Genomic DNA, 14,981 nt, shown 5'->3' with positions numbered 1-14,981 from the left:
CTGCCTCAGCCTCCTTGATTAAAGGATTTTTAATTAAGAAAGGAAAATCTATTATAGAATAAGTGCTAAATGAAAATAAAGCAAGCACATTGAAACCTCATTCATAAGTTAGAAACAAAGCTCAGCTATTCATCACAGTGTTTAGCCATGTTATGCTCTCAGTGTCCTTGGGTCCCTAGGTATCATGACTGCTTAATGATTTTCAGCGGTGGGACAAAACTATGGATACAGGGCTGGACATGGCTTTCTTGAATTTTATTATTCATCCCTCACCCACCCACTAAATATTTCGCATTATAAATAAAAATTTGAAATATAGTAATATAACTTGATGAGCCTGACTTTCCTCATCTGCAAGGTGTGTATCAGATGATATCAAAGAACACTTTGGTCTCAAAATCAATGACTATTCCAAGAGAAGAGATCTGTTTTCCTTAGTGCATTTATATTTCGTGTTGTTCTTTGAGTAAGTTTCTTGATTCAGGATATGTGTTTAAATTACTTATTCTTCAAATGAATTGGAAGAAGTAAGTATAGATATTTTATTATAAAATTGCTAAAAGTTTATCAGTAATAACTGATACTTACTGGGTGCCAAGCTCTGTTCTGTTTTATATGTACCATATCTAGTTGGCACAACAACCTCCTGAGTGGTTGCCATTTTTGTTGTTGTTTTTAGTTTGGGAACTAAAGCATAGGGAGTTTGGATGACTTCAGGGTTCTACACTGGTTGATGGTTTTACTAGGTTCTGGATCTGGGCAGAATTACTCCTCAGTCTTTATGACTAAAGAGTTGCAGAGGCTAAAGCTAAGGCTAAGAGCCACAGAGCCATAATGCCTCTCCAGCAATAACAAAAAAAACCTAGAAGAATTTACTGCAAGCAGGTAAAACAGGTTTCCTCTAGGATTACGGGAAGGGGGCCAGGGAAAACTTTGGCCTTATCTATATCATTTGAATTTCTTTTAATGATTATACTGTATTCATGTGTTACTTAATAGAATATATTAGACTATAGAATAATATAATAGAAACTTCTAAAGTTAAAATTGCCAAAGTCCTAAATCAAAGTAATAATTCCCGTAAAATCATTGCTACTTAAAAAAATTTGTCAGTGAGACTCTTGAAGCTGGTAGGGAGCTAGAAAACCGTTTATCATAATCTCCTTGTTTTTCAGATGAGGAAACTGAGGATAAATGATTTGTTTAAACTCACAGAACTAGTTAGTGATAGAACAGGTCTGCTGCTGCCCAACTTTGTGTGCTTCTACTGCACTTTTTAAGATATACCTTCGAGCAAGACTTAAAGATCTTTTTTTTTTTTTTTTTGAGACAGAGTTTTGCTCTTGTTCCGCAGGCTGGAGTGCAATGGCGCGATCTCGGCTCACCGCAACCTCTGCCTCCTGGGTCCAGGCAATTCTCCTGCCTCAGCCTCCTGAGTAGCTGGGATTACAGGCACACGCCACCATGCCCAGCTAATTTTTGTATTTTTAGTAGAGACGGGGTTTCACCATGTTGACCAGGATGGTCTCGATCTCTTGACCGCGTGATTCACCCGCCTCGGCCTCCCACAGTGCTGGGATTACAGGCGTGAGCCACCGCGCCCGGCTACTTAAAGATCTTAAGTGAAAAGTCTGAGAGTTTCAGTAAAGGCATGTATGCATATAACCAACTCTAGAGCCAATATACAGATCATTTCCATTGCTCCTGAGTGTTCTCTTGTGCTAGGCATCTCTTTGATAACTTTGCCCTGCTCATTAATATGGTAAGAATTCAAGTGCTCACATTTCCTATGTATTCATACATTTTATAGTTCCCAACAGAGACACCTTAGTGTGTCTGTGTATTGTCTTAAAGACAGAAACAGGGTTTTCACAAAGTCCCATGCTCTTCTTCTTATCCTTTACAAACCAGTTCCTAATTACTGAAATTGCTAATTGCTGTTCCTTGTTTACAAACATTAACTCAAGTTGGTCTTTAACCTGTCATAATTATCATTACATATAAAATTATTCTTTAGTCATTGAATGCTCAAAGCTCCCCAGACACATTTGTAATCAGAGTACATGTCCTTTTTTTTTTTTTTTTTTTTAACTGAGCAGTTTCTATATTAAAATCTTGGAAGCTCTAAGAATAAGACATATGGCCAGGCACAATGGCTCACTCCTGTAATCCCAGCACTTTGAGATGCCAAGGCAGGTGGATCACCTGAGGTCAGGAGTTTGAGACCAGCCTGGCCAACATGGTGAAACCCCATCTCTACTAAAAATACAAAAATTAGCCAGGCGTGGTGGCACTTGCCTGTAATCCCAGCTGCTATGGGGGCTGAGGCAGGAGGATGATTTGAAATTTGAACCTAGGAGGTGGAGCTTGCAGTGAGCTGAGATCGTGCCACTGCACTCCAGTCTGGGCAACAGAGTGAGACTCCGTCTAAAAAAAAAAAAAAAAGAATAAAACATATTTACTAAAACTAGTGCATCTGAACATGGGCAGATTTGATCTGCTGTGCTTTGTTTTAACTGGGTAAAGCTTTCCAGCTGAGTTGGTGATAGTCTTCTGGCAATCATCTGTCAGCCCTGCCCCTGAGCATCTTCCTCTTTCCCTGTTTGGTTGGCTCCTTGGGCTTGGTGAATGGTGAGAGTGTGTGTGTGTGTGTGTGTGTGTGTGTCTGAGAGAGAGAGAGAGAGAAAAAAGAGACAGAGAAAGAGAGAGACAGAGAGAGAGAGTGCACGCACTGCTGTTTGGCAGTGGTACCAATGTACTGGTGATTAATTTTTGAGACTAACTTTATATTCACAAACATGGAAGATGTCCTCTGGCATGAGTGGATGGATCTTAATCCATGTAATTTTAACATCTAAAACAGAGTACAGTCCTCGTTTTAGATCTTGTTCTGTAAAATTATTCCAAAATCCCTAGGAAATAGTCCTAAAAGATATAAAGTAATTTTTATGAATATATTCATAGCAGTGGCATTATAATTGTGAAAACTGGAAATAATGGAAATGTTCAATAGTGGAAGATGCTGAAATGGTAGAGAACCATATAGTTACTAAATGGTATTGATATGTGACCAAGTGGATACATGGAAATATTTAAATTAAATAAGGTAATACTAAGTGAAAAACAATATTTTAAAATTTGAAGTACCATATAAATAGTGATTTACAGCCATGTAAAAATATTTATATTTTAATAGAACTTGGTTATGAAACTTTCCTAAGTGAAAGTAGTTTTGACTTTAATGCTTTCTAGGGTCTTTGTTCTAAAAGCAAAAAGATTTTATTTCGTAATAACTTCAAACTACAGAAAATCTACAAGAATGATGTCAAGAATTTCCCCTGACCCCATGTACCCTTTACTCATATTCACTGATTTTTAACACTTTGCCATAGTTGTTTTATTGTCATTTTCTCTTTCAATGTACACATATTATTTTTTATGAATAATTTGAGAGTAAATGGCATACATTACACATGTTTACAGTAATTTTTTTTTTTTAAGACAGGGTCTTGCTCTGTCTCCCAGACTGGAGCGCAGTGGTGGGATCTCAGCTCACTGCAACCTCTGTCTCCCAGGCTCAAGCCATCCTTCCACTTCAGCCTCCCAAGTAGCTTGAACCACAGGTGCATACCATGACCACCATGCCCACTAATTTTTGTATTTTTTTTAGAGATAGGATTTTGCCATGTTGCCCAGGCTGGTCTTGAACTCCTAGGCTCAAGTGATCCACCTGCCTCACCCTCCAGAAGTGCTGGGATTATAGGTCTAAGCCACCACACCTAGCCAACACCAATTCTTTAGTGTCTTTCCCAAAAACAAGGGTATTTTCTTATGTAACCACAGTACAATTATTAAATTCAGGACATTTGTATGGGTACAATACTAAAGAAAATCTCTACAATCCAATATTATCCTTTCTAGCATTTTCTTCCTCCAGCTCAGAATGCAGTCCAAGATGATGCCATTGTATTTATAGTCATGCTATCTCTTTAGTTTGGATGAATTCAACTTTTTTTTTTTTTTTGGTCTTTTATGACACTGATATATTTGAAGAACATGGGCCAGTTATTTTATTTTATTTTTTAAATTACTATTTTTAAGACAGTCTTCCTCCGTCACCCAGGTTGGAGTGCCATGTTGCGACCAGGACTCACTGCAGCCTCAACTTCCTGAGCTCAAGTGATCCTCCTGCCTCAGCCTCCCTAGTAGCTGGGGTGCCACCATGACTGGATGATTTTTAAATTTTCTGTGGAGACAGGGTCTCTCTATGTTGCTCAGGCTGTTCTCAAGCTTCTGGCTTAAGCGATCCTCCTGCCTCAGCTTCCCAAAGTGTTTGGATTACAGACGTGAGCCACCACACCAGGTTCGTTATTTTATATTTCTCAGTTTTGGTTTGTGTGATGTTTTCTTTTGAGTTTCAGGTAATACACATCTGGCTAGAAAACTACAAAAGGAATGTTAGGCCTTTTTCAGGGTCACATGCTGGCCAGCTGCATTTCATTGGCTGTGTTAATATTGATTATTTAATTATGGTGTCTAGTTTCTCCACAGTACAGTTACTATTTTTCCCCTTACAATTGATGAGAAATCTGAAGAGAGATGCATTAAAAGCACATAAACACCATGCTTCTCATCCCACTCTCTCCCCTATACCTAGCATCTATCTTGACTCCTTTTAAAAGCTACATTTTGTAAGACTTATTTACATGTACCCTAGGTAAACAGGAAAACTTGGGTGATTTTGCTGAGGTTGTCCCTGTGCCTGTAATGCTCCCATTCAAGCCTGTCTAGTTTGTGCCACTATTTAATCCTATCTCAAAGTACCATCTGCTTCCCTGCCCTTAACTAAATTTAATGTCTTCCTCTGCAATCTCTAGGAGCACTTTGTACTTTTCTTGGGGCACATATTAGCTTCTACTTTGTGCTTGTAACTATTTGTGTACTTCTTTTATCCTAGTCACCAGACTAGGATAGCATGATGCCTTGAGGGCAGGAACTGTGTCTTAATCATTTTTGCATCCTCTGCAGAGCCCAGAAGAGGCTTTCAGTGGGAGGCGCCTGATCAGTTTTCACGAAATGCATGTTTATACTCCAACTACTTACCACTTCTGATGTGCTAGTTGAATACCCAATTGTGTATTTCAAGAACTCAATTTCATCTGCTTAACATCTCTATATCTCCTATTTAACAACATGTTGCTATTTTGCCTGTCAATTAGGAAATCCTTCAGTGTCTGTCATTTCTGTATTCTTAGCTCAGGTGTTAAGAAAAGTGTTGTTGAGTGAAGAAGTTACTTCCTTACTGTGAGGATTTGTATTTGTATTTCTGTCTGAGTTTCTTACAAGGGCACTGGGCCAGCTGTTTATTGCTTTGACAAGAAGGTATGATGAGGTCTGCTCTTCCTCTGGGGCGTTTTTCTAACACTAATTAAGATAACTTAGTATGTATATTGATAGGAGAGTGTATCCTTACCCAAAGATTCCCCTGTGTACAAGCTTTAGAATCTGAAAGTATAACCTGCCAAAATTACAGGAGTTAGGAGCCAAGGTTATTAATTTGCTCAGATAATATTAGTTTGTCCTGCCAAGACATGTAAGAACAAGCATTAATTTAGTTTGTAAGGTTAATGCACGATTGGAAGAACCAAAATTCTAAGTAGGTCAGTCAAATCTTATGGTACAACTGACTTGCAATGTTGGAAAAACATGTCCAGACAGATGACACTGGGATGCTTGTTACTTTATATAGAAAATGTACAAAACACATAAAACCTTTTTCTAAATTGTGTAATTTTTTATAAGCTTTTGAGATTGATGAAGCTGTGTCATTCTACACAGTGGGGCTTTCCTTTAGAATAGGAGCTGATCTGTTTTTTTTTTTTTTTAAATACATTTTAAAATTTTAGAATAGCTTTAGATTTCTGGAAAAGCTGCAAAGACAGTTCAGAGAACTCCCATATACCCTCACTGCTTGCCCCTATGTTGTCATTCCACATTGCTGTGTACATCTGTGGCAAGTTAGAAACTAACATCCATACATTATTATTATTAATAACTAAAATTAATACTTCATTCCAATTTCACCCGTTTTTCTTCAGCGTCCTTTTTTTTTTGTTGTTGTTGTTGTTGTTGTTCCAGGATCCCATGCAGGACATCACATTATATTTAGTCATCATGTGCAATGTTTAGAATGGTTGCCCCCTCCAAAACTCATGTTGAAATTTAATTGCCATTGGGATGGTATTGGGAGGTGGGGCCTTTAAGAGGTGTTTAGGTCACCAGGGCTCTGCTCTTATGAGTGGACCAATGATGTTATTGCAGGAATGGGCTTGCCTCCTCTTGTTCTCTATTGCCCTCTCTTTGTCCTTTTGCCATGTGGCACCTTCCACCATGTTATCATATGGCAAGAAGGCCCTCACCAGATGCTAGCTAGCACCTTGATATTTTACTTCCCACCTCCAGAATTGTGAGTCAATACATTTTTGTTCATTATAAATTATCTAGTCTAGGATATTCTGTGATGGCAGCACAAATGGACTAAGACATCATGTCTCTGTAACCCCTTCTGGTCTATGACAGTTTCTCAAACTTTTCTTGTCTTTGATGATTTTGGCAGCTTTGAGAAGTACTGATCAGGTTTTCTGTAGAATGTTCCTCACTTTGGGCTTCTTCAGTGTTTCTCATGGCTAGATGGAAGTCATGGAATTTTGAGAGGAGGGTGCCCTACACCACGTAATATTAAGGTTATATACTGTCATGTCATATTAAGGTTACATACTATCCACATGATATATCATATTGATGTTAGCTTTGATCACTTGGGAAAGATAGTCAGGGTTTTATAACAATAATGTTATTGTTGTATTGTTACAACAATAACGCCATTCATAGGGAAAATATACTCATGGGGCATACATACAAAGTTACTTTTTCCTCCCTTTCCATACTCTGCTCTTTGGAAGCAAGTCACTATGCCCACCAGAATACGCTAAAATGGGTAAGTAGGTGGGAAGACAAGTTCTGCCTCTTGGAGAGTATCTACATAAATTATTGGAATTGTTTTGTATTGGAGATTTGTCCCTTCTCCTATTTATTTATTCAACCATTTATTTACATTAGAATAGACTTCTGGATATATATTATGCTTTGGGTTTTAACCCAATATTATGTTACTTATTTTCTTGCTCATATTGTTCCAGCTTTGACCATTGAGGCCTCTTTCAATTTTCCTTTGTGTCTCTTTGATGTGCCCCATTGTTTTATTTTTTGAGCACTTCTTGGCTTTCTAATACTATAATTCAAGATGCTCCAGGCTTATCTTATATATTTTCTGCTCCAGTGCTAGAATCAGCTATTTCTTCAAGGATCCCTGGTTCATTTTATAGAAGAATGGTATTAGAAACCAAGATCTGTTTCATATTTTGATAATACGATAATAAATTTTGGAAATGAAAATGAGAGATATGGAGAGGTAGAAAGCATTGACTTTGCTGACTGTTACTGACTTTGAACCACAACTCTGCCATGAATGGGATAGCCAACCATCCCAGTTTGCCTGGGATTAAGAGGTTTCCAGGGATGATGAGATTTTCAGTCATCAAACAAGGATGAATTGGCCACCCTTGTCATAGAATTGGTTATGTGTCTTGGCTGCAGGGTTCAAAAATCAAATAAAGCTACCTCAGCTAAAATGGAAATTCAATGACTGATTTAACTGGAAAATCTAAAGATATAGGGGTTAAGGCCAAGCTGGAATCACAGGTCAAATAATGTAATTAGGTCTCCCACTGACTCCATAGTTCAGTTCCATTTTTCTCTCTGTGTTGGTTTCTTCTTGGACTGTGCATGTGCTGGGAAAATTGTGGGTTTTCTTTAATGGAGGAACAGTTGTCCTCATCCCCTAGACAGGAATCAAAACTAAAATACCTAGAGGGGCAAGGCTTTCAGTGTAAGTAAATGAGTAAAGCAGGCTGCTTGGAAGACAACAGGGAGTGATGGGAACATTAAGGCGAAGCTCTAGTCATTGGTGCTATGCAGGAATGCAGGTTCACCTATTGCCAGTTACGCCAATTTTCCATTGAAGCCAGAATGTGAAACGTTGATTTTTAAATTTTGGCAACTGATTCAATTAAGCAATGATAACTCCATTCATAGAGAAAATATACTCATGGGGCATACAGCTTGTGGGTAAGGCTGTTTCATGGCTGCCTCAGGACATACTTGGGCACATATGTACAGAAAGTGGTTCACTAAATGTGCTTGGATACATTTACTGTTTTTGAAAATTGACCCCATTTAAGTTAATAATCACTAAATTTGTCAAGTGTTTGCTATGTGCCAGGCATGGTACTGAGAGTTGACACATTTCTTTCTTTTCTTACAAAAGCCCTGTGAAAGAGTTATTATTATCATCATTATAACCTTTCTACAGATGAAGAAACTGAGAACAGAGAAGTCATGTATGCTTCCTCTATTTCATACAGCTGGAGTGACCAAGGATAGGATTTGAACCCCAGCAGTCTGACTGTAGTACTCAGATTCTTCATCCCTTTGCTTCAGATGGCCGCAGATGCAGATACATGTCTTAGAGTTAGAGAAAGTCATGGATAAAAGGAACCTGAGAGATCACCTTGTACGTTAGCCTCCTTATTTTACAGATAGAGAAATTAAGGCCAAAAGCAAGGAGTAACTTTGACAAGTTCTCATAGCCTGTTAGTGGGTAAGCTGGAATAAGTCCAAAGCCCTTTTGCTGCACTATGAAGCTTCTGGGACTTGCTAACTACAAAAACTGAAAGTCCTTGGTGGGTTTGCCAAAGCATTCTCAAGTGTTGACAAATTATTCCTGCCATGCTATTTCTGGGTTGATATAGTTTTCGTCTTTCGTAAATCATACTCTTCAAGGGGGAAATATTTTCTTGTCTTTTTAACCAGCAAAGAAGATTAAACAATTATTTTTCTCTAAATTGATCATTTCCATAAGCACAGCCATCACTATGGTTTGAGAGAGAGGCCGAAGGGGTGGGAAGATACTTCACAACCATATATCTTCCTTCCTTCCGTCCTTCCCTCCTTTCCTCCTTTCTTCCTTCTTTCTTTCCTTCCTTCTGTCTTTCTTTTATTTTGTCTTTCTTTCTCCCCTCCCACCCTTCTTCCCATCCCTCTTTCCTTCCTTCCTTCCCTCATTCCCTCCCTTCCTCCTTCCTTTCTTTCTTCTTGTCTCACTGTTACTCAGGCTGACTGCAGTGGTGTGAACATAGCTTACTGCATCCTCAACCTCCAGGGCTTAAGTGATCCTCCCACCTTAGCCTCCTGAGTAGCTGGGACTACAGGCATGTGCCACCATGCTTAAATAATTTTTGATTTTTTGTAGAGATGGGGTCTCACTATGTGGCCCAGGCTGGTCTTGAACTCCTGGTGGCAAGTCATCCTCTTACCTCAGCCTCCTAAAATATTGGGATACAGTCATGAGCTACCATGCCCAGCAAAATATCTTTTTTCTAAAGCCTCGTTTTTTGTTTTTTTTTTTTTTTGCTAATTCCTAAGAGAATTGGCAAAAAAGAAACCTTGAAAGCTGCATTTTGTCTACATAGACAAATGGTCATAATGAGCAGTTTCAAAAACACCAAATTCCAATGTGTGATTTCTTAAAGATATATACACGTGAATTTAACAGAGTTTCACTCTTGTCACCTGGGCTGGAGTACAATGGCGCGGCCTCGGCTTACTGCAACCTCCACCTCCCTGGCTCAAGCGATTTTCCTGCTTCAGCCTCCTGAGTAGCTGGGATTACAGGCATGTACCACCATCCCTGGCTAATTTTGTATTTCTAGTAGAGATAGGTTTCATCATGTTGGCCAGACTGGTCTCGAACTCCTGACCTCAGGTGATTTGCGTGCCTCAGCCTCCCAAAGTGCTGGGATTACAGGTGTGAGCCACTGTGCCCAGCCTTACAGATAGCTTTTTATGTGTAGATAGTTTTTCCATGTCCTTTGGAGATACAAAAATTAATAAGACATGATCACTGTCTACACAAAGCTTACTACATTGTAGAGAACGCAAATGTCTAAGTTTTTAATTACAATAGAATAAAATGAGAGCCATACACAAAAAATTGAGTAACTTTTGAAAACAACAACAACAATCAAATCCAACTCAAAGTATTTGAATCCTCTCAGTTTTTGGGGAAGACTTCCCAAGATTTGAGCTGGACTTTGAAGTCTGGACAGATTTCAGTAGCTGTGATTGGGAATGAAAGCTCAATACACAAAAGGAAGCACATAAGCAGAGATAGAAAGATGAGAAACACAGAATGTGTTTAGAAAACACGTAGCAACAAGTTTGGTCATGTTGTAGAGAGACTGCCAGGGTGAAGAGTCTGCTCTACTCAGTAAGCATTAGGGATCTATTATAGGGTTTTGAACAGGTAACTGACATGATCAGAGATGTTCTTAGGAAAGTGATTGCAGGATTGAGGTGGAAGGGGACTGAAGATGAACAGACCACTAAAGAGACTACTTTGGGGCTCTTTATGAAAGCCAGTGCTGGTCTGGACAAGCGGTCTGGCAGTGGGAGTGGGAAGGCCATTGAAGGACATTGTGGAAGTAGTCTTTGGGACATGCAAGGAAGATAAGACAAAAATAATTAAAGGTGATTTCTGTAGTTTGGACACTCAATAGCTAGAAGAATGGTACCATTATTATAGAAACAGAGAAGAAAGGGAGAAGAACTGGCTTGGGATAGAAGGTTGGGGAGTTTCAAATTCTTGAGATTAAGGAGCCAACTGGTTATGAAGGGACACAGGTACATTTGGGTCTGGGTTTTTGGTGTAAGTGTAGCTTACAGTTTTAGGTTTGGGATTTATCTGCATGAGAAGCAGGGATATAGGGTAACTGTTTATTATATACCTGTTATTTTCTGGTCCCTGGTTAAGTTTCTTTGTATATTGTGGCATCTGACCACAGAACAGTGCCATAAAACTGAGTGAGACCCAGAGATGTTGACTGGTTTGCTTGTGTTTTCACAGTTCATTCATCTTATTACCTATTGAGGATTTACTATGTGTCAGACTCTGTTCTAGTCAATGGCAAAACTTAGGCCAAGTCTGTCTTCAAACCTGAAGTCTTACTGTATGAGGAAATGAGAGAGAGATTAGATCTAGAAGGGAAGAAATATGGGGTAAAAAGAAGATGAGGATGCAATGTTAGAAAATACCAAGCTTTAGAGAAGGGAAGAAGAAAAAGGCCTAGAAGAAAACATAGGTGCAAGTAGATGGAAGAAGGGAATGAGGATGGCGTCATGTCTCAGAAGAGGAAAAAGAGCTAGAACTGGAAGGAAGAAACATTTATCCAGCCAACAGTGTCCAATGTTGGCAGAAAGATCGAGGACATGAGAAATGAGCAAAAGTCTCTCAGTCTGGTGGTAAGTTGGTTACATGAATTCTGACAAAGTAAGGAATAAAGTAGTATCAGCATAGTAGTCTGTATAGAAGCCAGATTTCATGGAAATAAGGAATAAGTGGCTAAAGAAATGGAGGCAATGGGAAGAGATAGTTTGATAAACAAGGGGAAAGAAGGACAGCTATTAATAAAGTAGGAAGGGAAGGAGACCAAGGGGTGGGGGACTCTAGAGAGATTGTGAATTGTCTGACCATTGGACCAGGCTGGATAGAGAGGCAATTCAAGCAGAAGTTAGATAGATTATGGGATTGTGGGCTGTTATGAAGATCAAAAGGCAGTAGGGGGTGAAAGGATGGGAAAGTTGGGGAGATAGCAGGTTTTAGTCTTAAGGGGTAAGCTGAATTTCAGTTTGAGGTGTTAGAAATGGGGCAGTGTGGATGATGAAGAAAGCTAAAATTTGGCCGTATTAAATGGAAGCAGAGATAGAATGATGATGGAATTTTTCTGGTTAGAAGAGGAGGAAGGTCAGTATCCTGACTGAATCATCAATAGGCATGGACTTCCCAAAGATTAAGTGGGGATTGTGGGGAACTGAGTGCAGAGGAAGATCCAAAGATGTTGGTAGAGAGGACTGGGTGGGGAAGAAGACAGAGAGCCTGATTCCAAAGCAACTGGGGAGGATTCTTCAGGTCTACGTACAACTTGGAAGAGTGATGGCAGATAGTGAAGAAATTAGATGGCCTTCCCCTGAACAGTCTGTGTGAGAGGTGTGTGAAGAAAGCATATAGAATACTTACATTAGAAAGAGATCTATAGGACACGTTCAAAAAGGATTAGGTGACATAGATGGTCGATAGCTAGAGTATATTTGGATGGAATTGCTGACGGAATTGCTGGTGCAAGTAGAAAGGAGAGAAGGATGGATGGCAGAAACAGATTTTTTTTATTTTTTTATTTTTTATTTTTTTTGAGACAGAGTTTTGCTCTTGTTGCCGAGGCTGGAGTGCAATGGCATGATCTTGGCTCACTGTAGTCTCCACCTCCGGGGTTCAAGCGATTCTCTCATCTCAGCTTCCTGAGTAGCTGATATTATAGGCCCCCGCCACCACGCCTGGCTAATTTTTGTATTTTGGTAGAGATGGGGTTTCACCATGTTGGTCAGGCTGGTCTTGACCTCCGGATCTCAAGTGATCCACCCTCCTTGGCCTCCCAAAGTGCTGGGATTACAGGCATTAGCCACTGTGCCCAGCCAGCAGAAACAGATTTGAGAGGAGTACGGAGGGGATGGGAAGCTCTGAAAAAGTCTAATTGGAATACTGGCTGGATGATAGGTTTGTGTGTGCTCTAAAATGGTTCTAAACCTAACTACCATAAGCAAATAGAGCTCAAGTGTGTCATACCACATAAATATTTTGGAATACAGAATGGAGCTATTGTACAACAATGTCTGGAATGCTTAGTTTGGATCGACTAATCAAGGAACAATTAACCTGAAAAGGTCAGGGAGATTTTTTTTTTTTTTAATGGAACAAGTGTCATTATACATCAATATTGTTTTTAAAGTTATGGTAGCTATATAAATAATTCTGTGCCCTGGAGAAATAATTCTCACTTTTTTGGGGGTAATTTAACATTCTTTGAAATGCTGTAGAATTTAACAAATTTTCCATTTTGCTTGGATAACTGCCATACTAGCTTTAAAAGGTGCAGAATAGCCGTGTGTGTGTGTGTGTGTGTGTGTGTGTGTGTGTGTGTGTGTGTGTGTGTATGTATGTGTGGTGTTTAATAAGAATACAATTTAGATTTGGAAACAGTTTCCTTAAAATATCTCATTTTCTTCAGAATTTCAGAACCCTCCTATGGTTAATAGTGAACAGAGTGGTACTCTCAGAGTCGATTCCACATAGGATCTGGCATTGGATGCCTTGCACATAAGACCAGCCTTACTGCATATTCATAGAATGACTTGGTCAAGCGATGTAACCTTTACTTCAGTTTCTTCATGTGTAAAATGGGAATGAAAACTTCCTCCTAGAGGTCGCATATGACAATAAAGTGAGGTAAGGTTTTGAACTCATCACTGCAGAGGGCAGGATCTTGGGAGCTTACAGTTATGATGATTCTCCACACTGGAGAATTCATAGTACATCAAAATTTGAGAACCTATGGTCTAGTCTATGTTTACTTTTTCAGCTGAGTCTCTAGAACAAACAAAGAACAAAACCACAGTGCTTATTTAAAGGGAAAGTAGAGGAAGCCTTATGGGACACCCAGGGGGTAAACTTAAAATGGGAATTCTAACTGAGGGCTCCTTAGGTAGTTGTGTTTGAGACTCTGATCCTGACTCCCTTCCTGAGCTGCCATAATCCACCCATGGAGCCTTACCATGAGAGACAATGCCAATTTCTCCTCATTGTTATGAGATTAACCCTAATGTAAGAACCTCATTTTCCAGACAGGATCAGAATTTAGCTTATATTTAAAGAGGTCTTTGGACTAGATCTCTGATTTTTGCATCCAAACAGATACTTTGAGCTTGAGTTTTTAAAGATCAGTTCTGATTGAGAGCTTAGGAAGACATAGGCCTTTCCTCATTCAAACCTACATTTGTTTGGGAGCTATAATAATTTTTTGGATGTAGTTGGGGAATTGGGAAATTAGCTTTAGTTTTACTGATTATGTTTCTAAATAAGATTTTCCTTTTCATAAGATCATATAATTGAATTATTCCAAAGAATATCTAGACATTTTACCAGCCGTTAAAGGGATACCCAAATCTGTCCTCTTCCCTTCTTTCCACTCTCCTCCCCTCTCTTCCTTTTCTCTTCTCTCATTTATTTACTATTTGTCTATCCATCTGTGTGTCTTATCTCAATCAATCATCTATGAGTTGTGTCTGTGTCTACTTTGTTTTGTTTTGATGGTATGGCAGCAAAGGATGATAAGGGAGCGGTAATTGTCTGAAGTCTCAAATATCACTGGAGTTTGTTTGAAGTATTGCATGAAGGCAGTTCAATCATACCTAGCTTGTTTCATTTGTTGAAATATGGAGGCAGCAAACCACATTGCTATGTGTGTACCTTTGCAACAATCCTGCATGATCTGCACATGTAACCCAGAACCTAAAGTATAATTAAAAAAAAAAAAAGAAATAAGAAATAGTGATCAAAGAAGAAGAGGAGTTTTCTGGGACTGAAAGAGGCAAAATTCCGGGTAGTGAAATTTGAAAAACGGAGGAAAGGTAAGACTGTACTTCCAGATGACAAAAACAAAAAACAATTAAACTCCTTTTCTCTTTCCAGAGGGAGAGACTAATGGCCCCAACTCCTCATGTGGTGTCATTTCCAGTTACCACAAAACTTTCTGCCCTGAGACCCACTGTGGCCCTTCTGTCTGCACCTCTCACCTGGGGAAGGGACCAGTGGCCCCACTGGTGCTCAGGCTTTGACAGTACTGCAATGAAAGGACAGATCAGGGTCTGGAGGTCCCAACAGCAAGTTGGGCTTCTAAAGAGAGAACTCCTCCCCAGCTGGCACTGCTCACTGAACAGCTTACAACTTATGATGAGCTGTTTTTCTAGGAGAC

At 39.4% G+C, this 14,981-nt stretch overlaps 1 protein-coding gene across 7 annotated transcripts in view; it reads left to right on the top strand.

Annotated features, from left to right (window-relative positions):
* The window catches only part of LOC116560819, a 226,801-nt gene that overhangs the window by 23,094 nt on the left and 188,726 nt on the right, over window positions 1-14,981 (top strand). For 6 of the 7 annotated variants that reach the window (XR_004273154.1, XR_004273150.1, XR_004273151.1 and 3 more), the window contains one exon: window positions 13,247-13,456. The gene's annotated coding sequence lies outside the window, so the exon portion shown is untranslated. Of the gene's footprint in view, window positions 1-13,246; window positions 14,682-14,981 lie in introns of those variants that run through there. The other variant, XM_032292303.1, reaches the window with a different exon arrangement.

This window comes from Sapajus apella, unplaced genomic scaffold, assembly GCF_009761245.1.
Source record: "Sapajus apella isolate SASKATOON/1434 unplaced genomic scaffold, GSC_monkey_1.0 scaffold27, whole genome shotgun sequence".
NCBI classification, from domain to species: Eukaryota; Metazoa; Chordata; class Mammalia; order Primates; family Cebidae; genus Sapajus; species Sapajus apella.
This window is presented reverse-complemented; position numbering and strand designations above follow the sequence as displayed.